At 40.0% G+C, this 21,467-nt stretch overlaps 1 protein-coding gene across 3 annotated transcripts in view; it reads right to left on the bottom strand.

Annotated features, from left to right (window-relative positions):
• Window positions 1-21,467, bottom strand: part of LOC109403448 (ras-interacting protein RIP3) — a 90,541-nt gene that overhangs the window by 40,411 nt on the left and 28,663 nt on the right. The window contains exon 1 of one of the 3 annotated variants that reach the window (XM_019676273.3): window positions 10,062-11,189. The exons of the other annotated variants lie outside the window; for them this stretch is intronic. The gene's annotated coding sequence lies outside the window, so the exon portion shown is untranslated. Of the gene's footprint in view, window positions 1-10,061; window positions 11,190-21,467 lie in introns of those variants that run through there. 3 annotated transcript variants of the gene reach the window in all.

Genomic DNA, 21,467 nt, shown 5'->3' with positions numbered 1-21,467 from the left:
AGCAATTTTTCAAGAAATTCCTCGAAAATTATTCCAGGAGTTCCTCCAAGTGTTCTACCAGAAATTCCTAAAAGATTTCCTCAAGGAGTCAAGAATTCCACCAGGAATTTCTTCAAGAATTTCTCCGAAGGAATTCCAACAGAAATTACTTATGAAATTCCGTTGAAAAAAGTACAACACAACCAAAAAACCTCACTGATCGTAAACAGCAAGAACGTGGTGCAGTTTAAGGATCAAAGAGGCGCACGTCCTAAAAGGTTATAAAACTCAAGGAGGAATTTCTGAAGAAAATTATGGATGTGAGATACTTCTGTGAATTTTGTGAGAAACTTCTGGACGAGTCTCTAAAAGAATTATGTAATGAAGAACTCACTGGATGAACTTCTTAACAATCATAGAGCAATTTTTGTTTCAATCCGTGCAAGATTTTCTAAAATAATTCTTTGAGAAACTTCTGTAGTGGAATTTCTGGAGTACGTGTAAATTTTTTTTAAGAATTCATGAAGGAATTCCTCTGAGTGTTTCTGGAACAATTCCTACAGAATTTTCAAAAGAATCCGGGGAAGAATATTTGATTTTTAAAATTCAGTTTCTTACCGATTTTGGCAACACCCGTTTTTGGCAACAATTTCTTACCGATTTTGGCAACACCCGATTTTGGCATCAATTTTTTACCGATTTTGGCAACAAAAAATTTTGACCAAAAATTTTTACCGAAAAATCGTTTGTATTTGTAAATATATTTATATTTTAGCCTTACTCTTCATCAAAAAATCAAAATTCATTAAATTTTCCAAAATCAACAATGTTACAAATAATGACGTAATTTATGAACGTCACCTACAGGGATCGTTTTATAACTTGAGAATAGTCCATATTTAAAATATAAGCCAAATTGACGTATAAAAGTTGAAAATAATCATCAAAAAAAATTACTGATTTTGGCAACACCCTAATTTGGCAACATAAAATTCACCTCGTGTTGCCAAAATCGGTAAGAAACTGTTTTAATATTTCGGAATATTTTCTGAAAATCCTCCGGAAGAACTTCTATAAAAAATCATGTAGAATTTTCGAAAAGCATTTTCAAAAACAATACATACCAATTTTTCTAGAAGATTTTTTTTTTAATTCTAAGAGTAATCCATAGTGTAATCTTCGAAGGAATCCTGGGCAAATGGTTTAAAGTAATCCCTGAAGAAAGTTTCCAAATACAGTAAAACCTCCATGAGTCGATATTGAAGGGACCATCGACTCATGGAAATATCGAGTAGTGGAACAAAAATCCTTTGGGAGCCTTTTTGGGGGGACCATCATAGTAACCCACAAATTATTATTCAGTATGGAAAAATTTACCTCCGTGATTCGATATCGATTCAAGGAACATCGACTCATGGAGGATCGACTGTAAACCATTAGAAGTTTTTTGGAAAGAATTCGCCAAAAATGCTATTCTTTTTGAAATTTCTGAAGAAACTTTGTAATAAGATTGATATCTAAATTTCTAAGAACCATTGTACAAATCTCTGAAAGCATCCATGCATCAACTTCTGAAGATATTTATGGACAAATTTCTGAAGCAATCAATACAAGACTTATAACACATTATTTAAGCAAATTTCTGGAAAAATTCCTAGAGGAGTTTGCAATGGAATCCCTGTAGGACTTTCTGAATGCAACGGATGAATCTTGAAGGGTATTTTGTAAGAATTCCTAAAGCATTTTCTACCAAACGTTCCAAATTACAGAAAAAAAGCTAAATGGATTTCTATAGATGTTTCGATCCATTTCAATTAGAATTAGGAGATTTTTTTTATTACCGTACGGGCTTGGGCCGAAGGGCAAACAGGGCTCATGGATATATGAACAAAAAAATGATAAAAATCAGGGTCGCCCATTTTCCCGGAAAACTCAGGTGGATTTTTTTTTGCTTTCCCCTGACGCTACTTACTTTAAAAAATCATAACTCAAGAAAGAATTATCGTAGAAACAAAGTTTTTTTTTAAATTAGAAGTAAATTTTCTCATCAATCCAAAAAAATATGAAATGGAAAAAAAATTTCACAAAACGTTCCACAGATGAGAAAATACGTAAAAAGCAGTAAAAGCTATGCCCAAGCACGTGAAAATTTTTGAGAAGGTTATTTCATAAGCTTTGATCGTTGAAATTTTTGGAATGCACTTTTTTTCGTTTTTCAGTTATGGCCAATTTTGTTGAAAAATGTCCAAATATGCCATATAAGCCTTTTCTTTAACCCTTATGTGGCCGGCAGGGTACCCGGGTACCCAGCACCCATTTAAAATACACGGTGTAGAAAAAAGCAAAAAGTTTGCCGGCCACATAACGGTTAAAAAATCATAACTCAGCAATCCAAAAAAAAATATGAAATGGAAAAAGTTTTCCACAAAATGTTCCACAGTTGAGAAAATTCGTAAAGAAAAGCAGGAAAAACTATGCCCGAACTCGTAAAAATTTTTGAGAAGATTATTTCATAAGCTTTAATCGTTGAAATTTTTGGAATGCACTTTTTTTTCGTTTTTGAGTTATGGCCAATTTTGTTGAAAAATGTCCAAATATGCCATAAAAGCCTTTTCTTTGAAAAATCATAACTCAAGAGTGGAGATGAACCAGCCTCGGGCTGAAAATCTCCCTAATAAAGCTAATAATAATAACTCAAGAACGAAGCATCCTTGAAGCAAAGTTTTCAATGAAAATTAAAGCAAATTGTCTCACAAATCCAAAAACATATGATGTGGAAAAAGTTTTCCACAAAATTTTCCACCGTTGAGAAAATTCATAAAAAAAAGCTGGAGAAACTATGCCCAAACTCGCGGAAAAATTTAGAAAAATATACTTTTGAGAAGGTTATAACCTAAATATATGAACCTAAATATATTATGAAATATATTTCATAAGCTTTGATCGCTGAATTTTTAGGAATGCACTTTTTTTTCGTTTCTGAGTTATGGCCCATTTTCTGAAAAATGACCATATAATATATGCGTACATGGTAATTTTTCACAAAATTGGCCATAGCTAAGAAAAGAAAAAAAAGTGCATACCAAAAATTTCAGCGATTAAAGCTTATAAGATAACCTTCTCAAGAATATTTTTTTGAAAATTTTGTACGAGTTCAGACATAGTGTACATAGTGACCCTTCGGCCCAATTTGTATGATAACAAAAAAATCCCTATTAGTTATATTACATTCAAACTCTACCATGAGAATAACCAAAAGAAAAGGTTGGCAAAGTACATCATTGGTTATTTTAACATTGATTATGCAAAGAAAATTTGTATAAGAGTATGCCAAACACGGTGTATATTTGGGAGAGTGGGAAAAGAAGGAAAAATGAAATTTTTCTCACACGTCTAGGTATAGTGAATACGTAGTGTAAAGAAATATTTACATCATCATAGTTGTTAGATAAACCCTTTACGCGAGATAATATCGAATTACATAAACATAAATGATTGCAACTCTCATATGGATTGGCCACGTAATGTCATTACTACAATTAGATATGATCTGTGTTATACGCTAGCCACATGTGTCAATTCTTAATCCCGTGGTATTATTACTGTCACAGGATGCATAACAATGCATCAGGCAAAACGATTCGAGCAGTCATCAAGTACGACCACATTTCACGTCAAACACGTTATTGACTATGGTAGTCCCAAGTGAACGTGATTCTTAAATGATATAGCATAAATGCAGGTCTACCCATTAGCTCATTCAGATTTAAAATGCAAAGCCTTCCCTCCTGTTATTTGACCCAATTGATAGCGACAGGAAATTGACTGGAAAATGTTCTGCCATTCATATGCACAGTTACAGATTCGCATCCGACCTGGTTCATGTTACATCAATTCAGTTTGACAAAGTTCAGCTTCGGTACTCAATATTTCACAAAAATGAATTTTACAGGATATGTTGGTTAACAATGAAAAACGGTTCAAAAATCACGTTACATTTTTTTTTGTGATTCACATCCATTTGAAAAAAATATCAGGCCAGGTAATGAAATGGAGACAATAAACATGGAGACAAGGTGGTGGAACAGGTATAATAAATTATCAACCAGTTGCGCGTTTCCCCAGGAATTTCCAAAATAAATTTCTTGGGAAAGTAATGTTAGCAAAATTTCTAAAGAAATGTCTGAAGGCTTTTTTTGCAAAACATGCTGACCATCACCACCAAGTTCCACATTTTCATTCACGTCAGATTGACGTCCATAATGTTTCAAGGTCGTTCTTCACAGTTTACTGAACAACCTGAAGGCACGTTACCCTGCATCACACTAAGCATAAAATGTGCTCTATCATGTACGTCAGACTTGCTATTGATTCTAGAAACCAAACACAAATTGCAGAAATAAGATGAAAGAATCTACCACGAATCCCAACATCGAAGATATAGCTATAAGATCAAAACCACGTGTCTAGTACACGGAGTAGGATCTGTTTGTCGTTGATTTCCTGGAATTGTTTTCTATGTTCTCCTCATTCGTCGTGCTCCATATTCATCGCCACGGTCAGAGGTAACGTCCTTCGTCATCATCCGTACCGACACACATTATATGTACGTGTCTCATTCTGTTCCGTATCACAGCTCACCTACATACATGATTTTATGCCTTCAGATCTGAACCGGTGACTGATAAAGCATGTAAGCACTCATTCATTCGCCCAAAAGCATGGTCTATGATGATGCATAAATAAGAATCATATCCCCGGAGATAACACAACCTAGGAGCGCAACTTGGGATGCATTCACCTAGAGGGATTCATTCACGAGACACTAGTTGTTGTAATAGTTGATTTTGAAATTATCTTATTCAATGCCGTTTAAAGAATCAGACCTCTTTAAGAGAAAAATTTTCAAAAATTTTGAACTATAATTTGACACACCGTACAATGTATCATGTCATATGAACCAACGCTGAAATTCTATTCCCTTGGATCCTCCAAAAAAAGAATCGTAATATATGCCATAGCCAACCGAGACATCAATTCCATAACGGCAGAATGGTTGGAGATCATCATTCCTAACGATAACGTCACATTGCAGACTAGCATGGATGGGATGGAGGCCCATGTGGAACGCGCCAGCCATGTGCCCCAGGCAAGATATGATTTAGGCGAATGTCAAAGATTATCGTCCTTGCATGATGGTGAATACGTACGCAAACGGTTTCGGGTCTTATACATTCGGTCGTACTGTTTGGCTCTCCATGGGGTGGTTTTCCTGTATATGAAAGTTCAATTCCTACTATGTAACTAAATATGAATGTCTCTAACAAATATTTGCTCAGCAAGAAAAACGCAAGCACCAAATGTAGTCAAAATCGCAATACAAATAAAGACGCCTTAAAATTAAAATTGAGGAACATTAAAACATGCATTCGGTGGCAGGGTAGATATCCGTTATATTAATAAAAGAACATGATGGTACAGTAATACATGTTGAATAGACTGTCCCAAAAAAAATCGATGTTCGAAAAGTCCAGGTGCTCAACCCTCAATTGAAAGATATGCATATTTGAAGCAATTTTGTAGAACATTTCGATTCTCTAAAAAAAATCATTTAGAGGTTCTGCCAGGGTGAAGATTCTCAAAAAATAATTTTTTCGTAATATATTTTCAACTTCTGATTTTTTCAATATTTTTGTATTTTTCTGTGTACCTCTGGGCAGTTTTGTAAACATTCGATACTTTTCACTACCTTCATTTTGTTGCCGCAGTCGTATGTCAGCTTGCTTTACTACATTCGTGTGCTACCGTTACCTCTTACACACAGCACGAGCGGTAGAACGAAGAGCAATAAACATAAGAAAGAGTTAAATCAAAGTCGTGTGTTATGATGACATTTGTCTAATTCTAGCTTTTCGCATAGATTTTCAACCAATTTCGATTATGAATGTTAATATTAGTTTATTCGTGCATGTTGAATTGAATACGACACGCAGCCAACACAGGTCTCATTATCGAAAAAGACAGGAGTAACAAAAACCGAACCGTCTCCCGAAGACGCAATCGTGGTGAAGTGCATTCGTTTGACATTTTTGTTTCGTGCGGTAGTTTGATTGCTTGCGTTGCGAATGTCGGAGTTAAAGGAGGCCGAATATCGACGGAAAGGTTCAAATGACTGTGATCTCTAACAAGACTGCCTCTGGGTATTCTTAAAGGGGATAAGTTTTTAATATGTTGTATTTATATTGACAGCAGAACCGTTTTTGTGTTAATAAAAAGACTATTTTTTGAGAATTTTTCATCTAAATTTGAGAAAAAAATACATGCACGATTTTTTATTTTCAATCTTGAAACTTTTATCTGATAGTACTATTTGTATGCATTATTTTGCTAAAAAAAGATTTAAAATATCTTGTCTAGAAGCTGAGATATTGGGGTTTTAGTATATGGACAACATTTCAAATTTTTGCAAAGCTTTGTATATTTGGAATATTGTAAGATCTTTGTGACACTCCAATGTTCGTATATTAAAAGAAGTTAAAAAACAGCTTCCCTTGTTGGATTGTCAAGCTAGTTTAAACATGAATCTTTTATTCTGGGCTGGTTGGCAGTAGATTCATGAAGGGCTTTTATCTGATTAACTACAACTACCCAACTAGCAATCACTAATTTAACAGGCACCATTATGACGAAATAATTCAGCATAATGTTGAATAACATTTGAATTATTTTCCCGTACAACTTATGTTCGGTTTTGTTCACACAAATTTGGAGAAGTTATAAAGCTTGGTGTTGTGTGCCAACTTCATAGTTTGTTGCAAAAAGCGTTTTACAAATATACAACAAAACTCTTATTGAGCTCTGGCAAAAATGTCTGAAAATAAATAAAAGCAAAATTGTTGAACTTTCACGAGAGTAATTATTTGCTCTCATGTTGAGAACACCTATTATGAAATAAGAATCTATATATATAAAAATGAGTTTGAAGTTCCTTTGAGGCAACAAAACTCACGAACGGGTGTACCAATCAGCATGACTCTTGCACGGTTCGATTCGTATTCATGATGGTTGTGTTTATATGCATAAAAAGTTACGGAAATCAACTTAAATGAAGAGAAAATGTGAAACTACCGAAATTTGCAGGAATTGGGAATAAAATCAACACGATCGCAACAAAACCGATCTAGAGTGCCGTGCTGCAATGAACCCAATCTAGAGTGCCGTGCTGCAATGACAACCCAACAGTTGTCAAACCGCCACAACCAAAAATGGCAACACAACGTTTGCCGGGATAGCTTGTTACATATAAAATTACCTAAAGCCGAATTAGAACTTAGAATTCGCTGTCAGTATTTTTATCGAAAGGTGAGAAAACTTGTATCGAATGCGGCCAAAAAGTGTTGGTCCTTATTGAAGATATTGTTTCCAGACGTACGAATTGCGATATGAATATGTTTTTTTTATTATTAAATATCAATCTTTAAAAATGTATGACGATATGTTGTGCGATATGGTCTTGGACATGGTGCATTTATAGCATCTGTTCAGGTAATCTACTCATGCTCAATCGAAGATCCGTTAAGCAATTTTTTATTTATGCTTTTGTCATGGAATCTGGATATTATGTTATTGTGCATAAGGATGTTTAGGGTTACTTGAAATGTGTCTCAGCCAACCACATATCGTAAATCATTGTGTGGAAAAAATCGTATATTTTAATATATTTATTCAGAATTGTATAATAGGGGTACTCACTAAACAGATTAAATTGCTGCGTAAGCCATGATTATCTGCTTATTTGAAATGTTTCATGATTTAGCGAATGAAATAATCAAAGATTGCCTTGGTGATCGCAACGTTTAATCAGTTTAATCAGTTTACGCTGTTTAGTGAATCCCCCTAATAATATGTATATTTGTTGACAATGATTGCGTAAAATCGCATTTTATGCCAAATTAAATTTCAATTGCGACTTTGTTTCATATAGTCGTCTCCGATCATAAAAGGTGCGAGATACTATCGGTAGGATCGCACAGAATCGGATAGAATCATGAAAAAAAAATACATTCTTAGTGTCAAGCTGCAAGTTCGCTAACATCGTATATATGATTTCTCTGAATCATGGAAATCGTTGCTTCACATCGTATATGAATCTGCTAAATCGAGCTTGCTACCTAAAGGTATGATAAAAATCAGTGAAATCGTATACAACTATAACAATGTTTTATATTGATCGTTTGCGTCACACTTGCATCGTATACGAAGTGAATTAAATCGTGGAAATCGTATATTTATTTTTACAGTCGCATATGATTGTTACTGCACTTTTAATAGTCGAACCTTAATCTCTGAAATCGTAAATAGTTTTGTTTACATATTTGTATGATGGAGAAAAAGAAAAAAATGGTATTCATCACAAATTTTTTGTTGTTGACACATACCAACCATGGTAACAATAATTTCAACCAAATATATAGGTTTTCATACTAGCAGATGACTTACAATAAAGTGATGTATAGATTCCAATTCCAGGCCTCTTGCACGGCACCACTTTTGGTGCCATTCAATGCACAACAACAACGCTCCCACCACAAGTCTCGCACCATATCATGCTAATTTTTATTCGTTTCATGCCATTCACTTTGAACTCTCTATTTTCAACTTGGCAATATAGCCAATAGAGATAACGCGCAGTTCTCAATCAAGGGACCTAAGTTAGATTCCCACTGAACATCATTTTTTTTTTATTTGAAAATCGTGTGTCGTATATTGGTACTCTCAATCGTAATAAGATCATGCATAATCGTATATTTAGTCGGATAAAATCGGCGAAATCGTAGACATTTTTCGAGAAATCGTAAATTATTATGGATGGAATCGCAGTAATCGTATATATTTTTCGATATGGCTTCCACTTTAGTATGTATATGCCTGTTTCGTGCAATGAATACGATTCCTTTAGTGCTATTTATGTGTGACTATTTCAGTTGTAATTTTTATATAGCAACCAAATTGCTGGCTGGATTGATTTCTGCATGCTGTTTGGTTATCTAGGTGACTGTGGGAACAATATTCAGTAAACACGACAGCACTGAAATGTCAAATGCATCGATCCAAGCATCTCGTACATCGAACTGTTGCGGAAGATAAAACATATAAAAATCAAGGTACAAAATATCTTGTTACAGACTAATAATCTTAAACTTCATAATTCTATTCTGTTTTATTTTATGCGATTCGTTTAAAATAATGTTTTTTTAATAACTTGGTTGTCTAAACAGTTCTAGCCATGATTTATCCCATAATCCGAACAAAGTTCCGAGTCAAACTATGACGGGCTGAAGGCGTTTATTTGGCAAGTGAAAAGCACATTGTTCAGGAGCATATGCTTATCGATACATCAGCTTAATAAGATGCAGACAAATGTTTTGTTAAACTCTTTTGTTAAGGAATCAATGCTTGTCGAAAAATTTTTTTGTTAAACTTTTGAAAAGTGTTTTAATCTATCATTGCATTGGATACGGAGAAGAAACATTTCTTACAAAAAGTCTCATCGCCCGGATCGGGATCCTCACCCCATAGCATGGTGTGATTTAAGTTTGGCGATTCTAATCGCACGGCCAAGAGGCTCCACAATTTCGTGGGCTACCAGAAAAAAAAAGTTTTTTTTTGTGAATATTTAATGATTAACACGACGCGTATATTAGTTATTAATTCCACCCTAGATTCCACCTAACATAAGTAGGTCCTAGATTCACCATACTAACAAATATTTCTTCCTGCGTCAACTGTGAAGATGCTGTGGAGGAGACCACGGATTTTATTAGCAACGATTGACAAATTAACATTCCTTCCCTTTCTCGATGCCCGTAAGGACGTGACCGGCGTCGTTATTGACTTTTTAAATGTTAAGCCCTTAAACTTTGCACGTTCAGAATGCTTAGCTAGAATCAAGCCCCATTTATTGGTTTTCTGTGTAAACTCGATTGTTCTGGCCAATCACGGAGTAGCAATTACCATCTATAAAGTTATCTTTGTTTACTGCGTTTAATGGTTGTTGTTCTCAAATGTAAGTATTATCTTACCTTAAAGCCTTATAAAGTGTACAGTATCGCGTATAATCAACCACATGGTAACTTGGAAACCATCCAATCCTAGCATGAGATGCTGCATTCCACCATCTAGACCTTTGCTCTTTACTTCATTTCACTAACGTACAAACAAAGCCAAGTCACTCACAGTCCATTCACGTCTACGGCGAAACTAGCGAACGATGCCGAAGAAAATTCCAACCGAACGATTAATTATCCACTAATGATGTATGCGGTATTTCACCGCCATTGATACAGCATCCCACTACTGACACACATACCGTTTTGGTATGAAAAGTGGGATAGCCAGATCGTGTCGAAATGCTGTCCGCCCTAATTTTATTCGCAATGATTATTGCTTTCCATCTCTTTTGCAAAACGCTCCTGCGCCATCCAGCGTAGGTACTCGCTTTTCTTCACCATTAAGTTTTAGCATTTTCCATGGCCCTTATCTTTTCTCCATCCATATCCGTATGGCGAATACAAGTGAGAAAATTCGCTTAGAAAACGACACCAAGAGCTTTCATCACAATTTCACCGCATTCGTCTTTGGCGTCCTTCTGCCGCACTAGCCCCCTATTCGATTGCTAGTTTTTCCTAGCGCTCTTCTGGGACCCGTGATTTTCCCACAACACTTTCCTTCCACATCAATTGGCACTTGTATAGATAGCACTTTATAACACTGACCTGGACACTATTCACACTTTGGCCCGGGCTCGAGAGCACTTGTACGAGTTCACTCGAATACGCTTTTTCGCCCCCGTATTTCATCAAACAGCTGCATCAAACTCGAACAACGCCGCTCCGCTTCTGCCCTAGGAACAACAATTTCCCAAACGTTTTCACACTATCGCCCAGTGATTCACCCTAAGGAACCAACAATCAAATGCAAGTGAAAAATCACACCTATAGATGATACACAAACGGCAGCGAACGGAACGAAAATTGATTTACTTGCACGACGGTCGAGTAAAATTTTCGGTATGAGACGTGCGCGAAGATTGCGAAAAACAAGGAACGTTACTTTTCCGCGATGCACACTCACTCTCCCGGGGAAAAGCGGTCTCTCCTGTCGTGGAAAAACAATTTTCCTCGCATAGGGGCAGAGAAGAGAGTTTCTCTGTTGCTGGCCGGTGAGATCAGAGTTTGTTATCACCAGCAGCAGCCAGCCAGCCGACGGCTTTGCTATTTGGTCCAGCCGGAGCGGGAGAGAGAAGCTGAGAGCGAACCAAATCTTAACGAACTCAGTAGCCTGTTGATGTCGAGTTGGTGACAAATTCCGGTGTGCGGAATGCGGCGCGTTATTTCCATAATTCAAGTGATTTAAGGCGAAGGCGGTCTTCCGTCAATTACGTGAGATAACACTAATTTACAGCATTTTAAACAGAACAGTAGAGCGATAGTTTTATCGACTTCCTATACAAGCCTGGTAATTTGTGATCGACATTAAATTTTGTTCTATTTTTAAGCAAACTTGCTTGTTTCATACGTCTCGTTCTTCGTAACAACTAATTCTCCGATAATGCTGATATTTGTAATGTAACTCATTAACATCCAAAATTTGAAATGTACGCTAGATGCTGGGTTCGCCGTAGAATGTAGCGAGCTCGTGGTTCATCCTTCGCCGCCACACATTGTTCTCCCAAACACCGCCGAAGATCGGCACATAAACACCACGAAATCTCCGAGCACTTGCAGTTCATCCTCGAGCACGGTCCATGTCTCATGTCCTTAGAAGACCAGCGGTCTTAGTGATAACAGCTACTAGACAATATTTGTTTGATACTTTATCAAAAATCCTATCCTATCCTCCTACCCTGCCCCCTCGTGGTACCGGCCGGACACTATGAGCAACCTTAGGGAAGATCGGGTAACCAACCCCGGTGAGAACTTTGGTCATAGGCTGACAGGAAAGGGGGGTCGGGGGGGGAGGGGGGGGTGTTTGCTTCGGTAAACCTGAGCATCTGTTCTCCAAGAGGAGCTTCTCACAATAGCGTCTGATCCCCATATGTTAGGGGCGGCTTATCTACGTCCGAGTGCCAGAGAAAGAATCTAAGCTCAACTGTGCCCTATGGTTCTCTGGAAAGTGGGGGGTTGGTGTCAGGCCCTACGATCCAGTCTAAAAAAACCATTGTAACGGAAAATCAGCAACAGATACGAACCGAGACCAACGACAACGACCCCAGCGAACAAAAAGGACTTGCGATTGGAAACTCGATATGTGGAACTGCCGATCTCTCAACTTCATTGGGAGCACCCGCAAACTCGCCGATCTACTGAAGAACCGCGAGTTCGGCATCGTAGCGCTGCAGGAGGTGTGTTGGGTAGGATCCATGGTGCGAACGTGTAGAGATAATCATACCATCTACCAGAGCTGCGGCAACACACGCGAGCTGGGAACAGCTTTCATCGTGATAGGTGATATGCAGAGGCGCGTGAGCGGTTGGTGGCCGATCGACGAAAGAATGTGCAAGTTGAGGATCAAGGCCCGATTCTTCAACTTCAGCATAATAAACGTGCACAGCCCACACTCCGGAAGTACCGATGATGACAAGGACGCATTTTACGCGCAGCTCGAACGCGAGTACGATCGCTGCCCATGCCACGACGTCAAGGTCATCATAGGATATTTGAACGCTCAGGTAGGCCAGGAGGAGGAATTCAGACCGACGATTGATAAGTTCAGCGCCCACCAGCAGACGAACGAAAACGGCCTACGACTCATTGATTTCGCCGCTCCAAAAATATGGCCATACGTAGCACCTTTTTCCAACACAGCCTCCCTTATCGTTACACCTAGAGATCACCACAGCAAACGGAATCTCAAATCGACCACGTTCTGATTGACGGACGGCCCTTCTCCGACATTATCGACGTCAGGACCTACGGTGGCGCCAACATCGACTCCGACCACTATCTGGTGATGGTCAAACTGCGCCCAAAACTCTCCGTCATCAACAATGTACGATACCGGCGACCGCCACGGTACAACCTAAAGCGACTGAAGCAATCGAATGTCGCCTCAGCATACGCGCAAAATCTCGAAGCCGCGTTGCCAGACGAGGGCGAGCTCGATGAGGCCCCTCTAGAGGACTGCTGGAGTACAGTGAAAGCAGCCATCAACGACGCAGCCGAGAGCACCATCGGGTACGTGGAACGGAATCGACGGAACGAATGGTTCGACGAAGAGTGCAGAACGGTTTTGGAGGAAAATAATGCAGCGAGGGCGGTAATGCTGCAGCAAGGGACTCGACAGAACGTGGAACGTTACAAACAGAAGCGGAAACACAGACCCGCCTCTTTCGGGAGAAAAAGCGCCGCCTGGAAGAAGCGGAGTGTGAAGAAATGGAACTGCTGTGCCGTTCCCAAGAAACACGGAAGTTCTATCAGAAGCTCAACGCATCCCACAACGGCTTCATGCCGCGAGCCGAAATATGCAGGGATAAAGACGGAGGCCTCTTGACGGACGGACGTGAGGTGATCGAAAGGTGGAAGCAGCACTTCGATCAGCATCTGAACGGCGTGGAGAACGTAGGCACGGGAGCCCACGGCAACGGAGGAAACGACGACGCCAGTGCAGCGAAGGACGGAAATGAACCAACTCCCACGTTGTGGGAAGTTAGGGATGCCATTCACCGGTTCAAAACCAACAAAACAGCTGGTAAGGATGGCATCGCAGCTGAACTCATCAAGATGGGCACAGAAAAGTTGGCCACCTGTCTGCATCGGCTGATAGTCAGGATCTGGGAAACCGAACATCTACCGGAGGAGTGAAAGGAAGGGGTAATCTGCCTCATTCACAAGAAAGGCGACCATTTCGAATGTGAAACTTCAGGGTGATCACTATTTTGAATGCTGCCTACAAAGTGCTATCCCAGATCATCTTCCGTGATCTGTCACCTAAAACGAATGAGTTCGTGGGAAGTTACCAAGCCGGCTTCATCGACGGCCGGTCGACAACGGACCAGATCTTCACCGTACGGCAAATCCTCCAGAAATGCCGTGAATAATGCTCCTTTCGATCACCTCACGTCTGACTTTCAAGAGGCTTCCGTTCTTATTCCTTCATTCCCCATGCATGTTGCTGCACCAATCCGTAGTGAGATTCGTTGGGCTTCTGGTATAACTTCCCTGTTTCTTGGGAACGGCACAGCAGTTCTTCCCACTCCGCTTCCTCCGAGCAGTACTTTTTCTCCCGAAAGAGGCAGGTCTGCTGTTTCCGCTTCTGTTTATAGCTTTCCACGTTCTACCGGGTTTCTTGCTAGCTCCGTCGACTCCGTTCCACGTACCTACCCAATGGTGCTCTAAGATGCGTCGTTGGTGGCTGCTTTTACTGTACTCCGGCAGTCCTCTAGAGGGGCCACATCAAGCTCACCCTCGTCTGGCGACGTAGTCTTCAGATTCTGGGCGTATGTTACGGCGACCGATTGCCCTAGTCTTGGCCCTAGTTGTACCGGTGGTGGTCGACTTTGTTGATAACGGAAAGTTTTGGGCGCAGTTTAATTATCACCAATTAGTGACCAGCCACGCTATGTCTCTCCACAGAATTTCAGAATTCATGCTATATCATCATACGCGCAAACTTTTAAAATATTTCATCGGGAAAAATTTGATTTTTTCATGTTTTTAGCTGTTTTACATACAACTTTGCATGAAATTCTCATTATCGTCCAATTTCTCTCCCATACAAAATATATGGAAAAAATTTAACCGATAGAATATTTTGAAACCTTCTGCACAAGAAACTATAGCTTGAATACTAATGTTTTGTGGAAAGAAACCCGATGTTCATTCGACTTTATAATCTGCTGGTTCAGACATAGTGTGCAGCGTCGATGTGAGTGCCACAATAGCACTTGACGTCACTAATGTCGGAGAAGTGCCGTCCGTCAATCGTGATCGATTTATGAGTCCATCATCTGGTAGTGATCTCCAGGTGTAACGATAAGGAAGGTTGTGTTGAAAAATGTGCGTATGGTCATGCTTTTGGAGGCGGCAACATCAATGAGTCGCAGGCCGTTTTCGTTCGTTAGCTGGTGGGCGCTGAACTTTTCAATCGTCAGTCTGAATTCCTACAGGTAGGTCTGAGCGTTTTTTTTTTTCCTCCCCTGTTGGGGAAATTAAGCCACTGCGTCCAATAGGCTGAACTATTGTGACATGTCCCGTTTTGATATTCGCATCTAGCCAGCTAATTACCATGTGTCAAGTAATCAGCTACTGCCACGACGCGTCGTCTCCCAGTCAGGTGCAATGGAATTGATAAACTCCAAGACCTTCCTAGGTTTTGCAGACCAGATCTCACTGGGTTGCAAGCAACCACTATTTAGAAATCTTTGCCTGCGCGTGTATAAAGCACCACAACTGCAAAGCAGATGTTCCGAGGTTTCACGTTCCGTATTACAGAAACGACAGATATCACTCTGAATATGGCCAATATTTTTCAAGTGATACCTGCTCGGGCAGTGTCCAGTTACTAGGCCAGTGTATGTACATAGAGCTCTCTTGTTGAGCTCTAAGAGCTTTTTGGTTTTATAAGCATTTGGTGTTATAAATCGTTTTGACTGATTGCAATTTTTGACGTCCATCCAATTGGATATCACCCTCTGCTCAGCCCAGCGTTTCAGGTCCATTTTAATTGTACAGTTTGATATACCACAGAATGGTTCTGGGCCAGCAAACTGTAAATTGGAACTAGGGATGTAGTACCGGTAGTACCGGAACCGAAAATACCGGTATTACCGACCAATTTTTGGTACCGAAATACCGGTACTGATTCAACCTTGGTAACGGTACTTTCGGTACCGTGGAAACCTTCCCGAAGTGCTGAAATTCGGTCATTAGTATAGCCAATATGCAATGGTGGTAACGAAAACATTTTAAAACTAAATACTTTGACGAACAAACATCTCATATATGCATCCTTTATGCAAATATAGGATATCATAGCAATGGTTCAATGAACGTTGAATTTTGGAAATGGATTTACTAGCTTAGAATAAAATTTGTTAGACCAGGGTTTCTGGTTGTTTCTTCAGTTTTCAGAATTCGTTGATAGCATCATCAAGGAAAAATCAGTTGAATCTTCTACTTTCTTCACCTTGTAGCTATCTATCTGATTTTGGTACATGTAAGGTTGTTCTTGTTTCATTTTAGACTGATCAAGATACTGCCTGTGAAACAGCGCAGAACGTAAGGAAAAGCAAAAGAAAAGCTTCAAAAACAGTTTCATACACCTCATTTCTTCCTATCTTTTGTTGTCTATCTATATTTGTTATTTAATTTAATATTTTCTGGTAATCTTATATGACATCCCTAAAAAACGAAATTCACAATACCTGAAAAATTGTAGAATTCTGTGCAAAATACATTATTTTTTCTTGTAAGTGAAAAAAATCCAAGTACCGGTATTTTACCGGTACTACCGGTACTGTAATCCCAGTACCAAAATACCGGTACTCATAGAAAGCGGTCGGTACTGCGACCCCTAATTGGAACCACTTTTAGCAAGCTCGTCTGCCATTTCATTCCCTTCAATGCCACAGTGACCTGGAACCCAGTATAAGTTTACTGAATTCCCTTGGCACAGCCTGCGCAGTGAAAGAATGCATTCCCAGACAAGCTTTGAAGTACATTTGTAAGCGCACAATGCTTTTAGTGCAGCTTGACTATCTGAGAAAATACAAATATTTGCATATCTGTATTTTCTCTCAAGGCAGATATTTGCGCATTTCAAAATAGCAAGAATCTCTGCTTGAAACACCGTGGGATAGTGTCCCATCGCCACTGAAATTTGTATTCCAGGGCCGTAGATTCCTGCTCCCGTTTTTATTCCAACTTTTGAGCCATCTGTATAGAATTTGATTGACCCTTGACGAACAGTGGGACCTCCGACTTCCCAATCTGCACGAGTTGTTTCGTGCAACTTGTAAGGAACATCATGGTTCTCCACAGGTTTCATCCAGTCTTTAATCATTTTCATTACTGGCCTATTTTGGAAGTATTGTGAAATGCTCAGGTGACCTACAAGATCACCTGGCATAAACTTTTCAACTCGTTCAAATCTCAGCAATTCCTTCTCTGCTTCTAATTGCACGTACTCGTGCAAAGGTAGCAGATTGAGAATCGCATCTAAAGCTTTTGATGGTGTGCTTCGCATCGCTCCTGTAACAGCAATGGACGCAAGACGTTGAATTTTCGCAAGCTTTGATTGCGTGGTAGCCTCTTTTGTTTTTGGCCACCAGACAAACGAAGCATACGTCACTTTTGGGCGGATTATGGCAGTATAAATCCACATAATCATTTTTGGTTTCAAGCCCCACTTCCTGCCAATAGTTTTGGAGCATATTGCTTTTTTTGCACCGTATTCGACCCCCTGCAGAATTTTTTTGTCACACCACAATATGTTCCCACCAGTTTAAGTATACATTGGTTCGTTTCGCTGCTAGAAATTTTAAGCGTCGGTTACACTTTTTGGGTGGTGTAATCTATAAAGCAATGCAAGATGCAATAACCAGAACGCACTTGTTGCCTTACCGATCACGGACTCAAATTGAGCATTCCAGTTCAGTTTGGCATCCAGAATCAAACCTAAGTATTTGACTCGATCACTAGGATGAATTTGTATCCCTCCAAGCCGAAAAGCTTTTAGGTTGATCTTCCTTCTCCTAGTGAAAGGGACAATTACGACTTTTGTCGGGTTGATGCTAAGGCCCTCCTTAATACACCATGAATGTGTATAGTTTAGGGCCCTTTGCATTCTCTCCGAAACAGTTTCGTCATACTTTCCTCTCACTATAATGACTATATCGTCTGCAAAGCCCACAACTTCGAAACCTCTTTCCTTCAAGCTTCTTAGAAGATCGTCTACAACTAAGGACCACATTAGTGGTGAGAGGACTCCTCCTTGAGGGCAACCCTTTGTTGCCCTTACTGTTATAGAAGAACTTCCCAGCTCAGAGGTGATTTCTCTTTTTGCAAGCACAGTATGAATCCAATGTATGATACATTGGTCGAAGTTTTTATTCTCCATGGCACGCTTCATAGATGAATAGGAGGCTTTATCGAATGCTCCTTCTATATCTAAAAAGGCACATAGAGCTATTTCTTTTGCTACAAACGTTTTTTCCACCTTTGTTACTAGCGAGTGAAGTGCCGTAACCGTTGACTTACCAGATTGATAAGCAAACTGGAAGTCAGACAGGGGATGCTCTTTTATGTAAGAAGAATTGATAAAATCCTTCAAAACCTTTTCCATAGTCTTCAACAAAACTGAAGAAAGACTAATTGGTCTATATGCTTTCGGATGCGTTTTATCTCGTTTCCCCTTTTTCGGGATAAAGATAACTTTTACAAGTCTCCATTTTGATGGAACGTAATTTAATCTTAAACTAGCCTTGAACATCTCAATTAGTGATGGAACCAACACCGTTTCTCCGTTTTGAATCAGTGCTGGAAATATCCCATCAACTCCTGCAGATTTAAAAGGCTGAAAAGATCTTATCGCATTTTCCACTCTGGCCTTCGTGAAGATTTCATCAGCTAAATCTGAGGCGGTGTTTACTGTACTATTTGACTCCATTGAGTTTATACTAGGACATCCTTCACCTTCCAGAGATATAGTATCATTGGAATCCACACTTAGAACCGAACCCGGAAAATGGGTTTCCATCATTAAATCCAAAGTTTCACGAGGAGTTTTGGTAAAAGCTCCATCGTCACGCTTCAGATTTCCCAATTCATTTGCATGATCTTTTGCAAGCGTTTTTTGTAGTCTAGCAACTACAGGAGTACTGTTTATGTTTTCACATGTCAGCACCCAAGATTTTCTTTTAGATTTTCGTATTTCGTTGTTGTACTCAGTCAGGGCTTTCCTATACTGAGTCCAATCTCCCGTTTGTTTCGCTCTATTGAACATTTTACGAGAAAATTTTCTTAGGCGATCCAGTTTAAAGTTCCACCATGGCACGTCTCTAGTAGAAGACGATTGTATGGTGGGACAACTGCTGTTAAAGGAATTGATGATACTTTCATTTACTCTTTGAGAAAATGATTCCAACTTTTGGGTTGAATCGATAGTTTCCCCCATTGTAAATGAATGCGAATTCAACAATTCTACATATTGATCCCAGTTTGTCTTCCTGGGATTTCTAAATGCAGTTCTAGAATAATCTCCACCGCTCCAATTGAAGATTATGTGTTTATGATCAGATAGAGAAATCTCATCTGACACGTGCCAGTTTGTGATCTTGTCAAAGATTGCAGCGTTGCACAGTGTTAGATCCAAGACCTCTTGTCTGATTGCATTTAAGAAAGTGGGTTTATCACCATTATTACAAATGTCTATATTGTTCGAAGACAGATACTCTAATAGTGACTCACCTCGACTGTTAATATCCGTACTACCCCAAACCGTGTGATGCGCATTGGCGTCACAGCCAATGATGAACGATTTGTTGTTTTCTTTACAGAATTGAACAAATGATGCGATCTCAGGAGGAGGTACCTCAGGAACATCACCAGGAAAGTAAGCTGAAGCCACAGCGATCTCAGTTTTACCCCTAGTGGTTGGTACCTCTACCATGACCGCAACAATGTCCCTTCTGATAAACTCTGTAATAGGATAACATTTTAACGTTTTACGTACTAGGACAGCAGTTCTGGGAGAATCTTGTTGCTCATCATAAAATAGTTTACTATTTTGTGTCAGAACACCAAGAATCTTTCGTTTATTGGACCATGACTCTTGAATAAGCGCCACTTCCAGTCCTTCTTTTTTAAACCTTCGACTCAACACAGCAGAAGCACCTTTTGCGTGATGAAGGTTTACCTGTACAAACTTGATTCCAGTCATGAAAATATACATTTACCCACTTTTGTTAAGCCTCGGAATTGAGACTTAAGAAAAGTAGCCGATTATCCCGGAGACAAATTAGGTCCACTGCGTCATTGCTCCGTTTAACACAGCAAGGGCAAAAATACTGTGGAGGGTGCCCTGGTACTCCACAGGCACCGTTGGCGGCTAGGTTTTTATTAGACCCCCCTAACCATTCATTCCTAGGCACGGTACGCATTATGCCGCTTGACACCATGAATTAGGGGTCACCTGTTAGTGGACTCTTACCACCGGAACAGACGGTCCGTAGTGTTATTCTTAGCCAGTTGAAGGAACTGCTACCGGCACTACACGGCTATCTAGGCTGATCGGGAATAGAAATTAATATTGATGATCAACTTCTTTCGAGCCCGAACAGCCGACTGGTCTGAGCGTTTAAATCTCCTATGATGATTTTGACGTCATTGCTTGAACGCGTAGAATGCGTCCTTGTCGTTAAAAATGCTTTCAAAATGAGGGCTGTGCACGTTTGATTCTTTGCAAAGTTATCCTAAATAGTATACAGGAGAAGGTAGATGCGACTCCCCCAGCGGCAGCAGGCGAAATTCCATTCCGGAAGATCTTATGTGGATCATATTGTCACGCTTCGTATAATCCTAGAGCAGGTTAACGATATCCAAGAGTCTCGCCATTTGGAATTCATTGTCTACGAAAAAAAAACTTTCGATCATCTGAACCATGAAAATCTTTAGATGCAAGGGATATCCGGAAACCTCATCGAAGCGCAGTACGAAGCTTTTACATGTAGAGTCCTACATAACAGAGCTTGGTCCGACCCTTTTCGCTTGTTTGGGGCAAGGACCACTACTGTTTCTCATCGTTAACGCCGAGATCATGGAGGGGGCGATTGGCCGTGCACTGGATCGTGGGCTTCGTTGGCAGCCCATCACTACGGAGAATCTGAACGACTTCGATTTGGCCGATGATGTTGCTCTACTAGCCCAACGGCGCTCTAACATGCAGGGTAAGCTCAACGACCTGTCCAAACGCTCCTCTACGGCGCATCTAACGTCAGCAAGACCAAATCGTTGGATGTCATCACGGACAACCCCTCAAACGTTATAGTAGCAGGACAAGCAGTGGAAAAGGTCGGAAACTTTCAATATCTTGGCAGCCAGATCGCGTCAGATGGCGCTAACAAGATCGACATAGGAGCACGGTTCAAGAATCCTAAGGCTGCTTTTGCAACCTACCAATTCCAACATGAAATCTGTGCTGTAGTACGCCAGCTAGACATGGTGGGTGTCATCAGAGACCACACAGAAGCTGAAGATTTTCATCAATCGTTGTCTACGGATTACAATTTAAGCCTGTTAACCTCACAGGCGCGATCACACTACTGAGCGCTGCCTACAAGGTACTCTCCCAAATTTTATGCCGCCGTCTATCACCGATTGCAAGAGAGTTCGTGGGGCAATACCAGGCTGGATTCATGGGTGAACGCGCTACAACGGATCAGATGTTCGCCATCCGCCAGGTGTTGCAGAAATGCCGCGAATACATCGTGC

The sequence above is a fragment of the Aedes albopictus genome, chromosome 3, assembly GCF_035046485.1.
Source record: "Aedes albopictus strain Foshan chromosome 3, AalbF5, whole genome shotgun sequence".
Classification (NCBI taxonomy): domain Eukaryota; kingdom Metazoa; phylum Arthropoda; class Insecta; order Diptera; family Culicidae; genus Aedes; species Aedes albopictus.
The sequence above is the reverse complement of the archived record's forward strand: the minus strand, read 5'-3'. Positions and strand labels throughout refer to the sequence as shown.